At 38.6% G+C, this 1,212-nt stretch overlaps 1 pseudogene; it reads right to left on the reverse strand.

Annotated features, from left to right (window-relative positions):
* Window positions 1-205: 205 nt before the first annotated feature.
* On the reverse strand, window positions 206-303 carry LOC132280285 (small nucleolar RNA R71; annotated as a pseudogene).
* Between the last annotated feature and the right edge of the window lie 909 nt (window positions 304-1,212).

The raw sequence follows: 1,212 nt of genomic DNA on the forward strand, positions 1-1,212 counted from the left end.
ATGAGTTTCTAGAGGTATGTTCCACCGTGAATTACCCGGACATGCCGGAGGAAGTCTTAAGATTAAAGCTTTTCCCATTCACCCTTAAAGACAAAGCCAAGTATTGGTTCGCCAACTTAAGGCCTAATACCATCACTTCTTCGGCGGAGATGCAACTAGAGTTCTTAAGAAAGTATTACCCCGCCTCTTGAACCAATGCTATGCGAAACTTAATTTATGAATTTTCTCACGGGGATGGAGAACCCTACATAGAGCGTGGGAGAGATTGAATGATTTGCTAAGGAAGTGCCCACATCATGGCATTCCAAAATGATAATTGGTTTAATACTTCTATGAGAGCTTATCCGATACCCATAAAGGTATAGTGGATGCTTCGTGTGGAGGTTCATACTTTGGAAAACATGAAAATGACATTTGGCACCTCTTTGAGAATATGAGCAAAAATTAAATGCATAAATCTCAATCCTCTCGGATAAGAGGTAATTCTAGTGTGGGAGGGAGAAAGAACTCGAATGTGTGTTAAGTAGAGAGTCCAATGGAGATTGTTGCCGAGGTTAAAACTCTTACATAAAGGCTTGACCAATTCTTGTTGAGCAAAAAACTGGTAATTCAATCACTCTACTCTTCGCGTCCTCAAAATGATATGGGTATGAGTTGTTCTAGTTACAATCACAATATTTCCAATTATCCCCAAGGACAATCCTTTCCAAGTGAACAACAAGAACAAGTTAATGCTACATTTGCTCATCCTTATTTCTATGCTTATATTCTGGGATGGAGAGAGACTTCAAACTTTTCTTGGAAAAATCAAGGAGACGGTGTAAACCCTCCTCACAATCCGAATTTCCAAGGAAGGTATGTGTCTTCTCATTTTTAAAATTCTTAAGGGTACCACTTTTGTTTCAATTCCAATCAAAATGTGAATCACTATTCTCATCCTCAATCTTCCAACGCCAAGTTTACTCTCATCAATCTTAAGCTCATTCTAGGAATTCCACTTTTGAAGATAAGGTTTTGGTGGTTTAGAAGCAAATAATAAATTGTTACACTCTCATTCTCAATCAATCTCAAAGCTTAAATCCCATATCGGGAAAATAACCAATTCCATGAATGTAAGAGAGAAGGGTAAGCTTCTAAGTCAACCCGAGAGGAACAAGTCCTACATCGGGATTTCCTCCCCATAAGCAAGTGCAAGCTATAACCAAATTGAGA

The sequence above is a fragment of the Cornus florida genome, unplaced genomic scaffold, assembly GCF_030987335.1.
Source record: "Cornus florida cultivar Cherokee Brave unplaced genomic scaffold, ASM3098733v1 CherokeeBrave_3.0.0_Hap2_Chr10, whole genome shotgun sequence".
In the NCBI taxonomy this organism is placed as follows: domain Eukaryota; kingdom Viridiplantae; phylum Streptophyta; class Magnoliopsida; order Cornales; family Cornaceae; genus Cornus; species Cornus florida.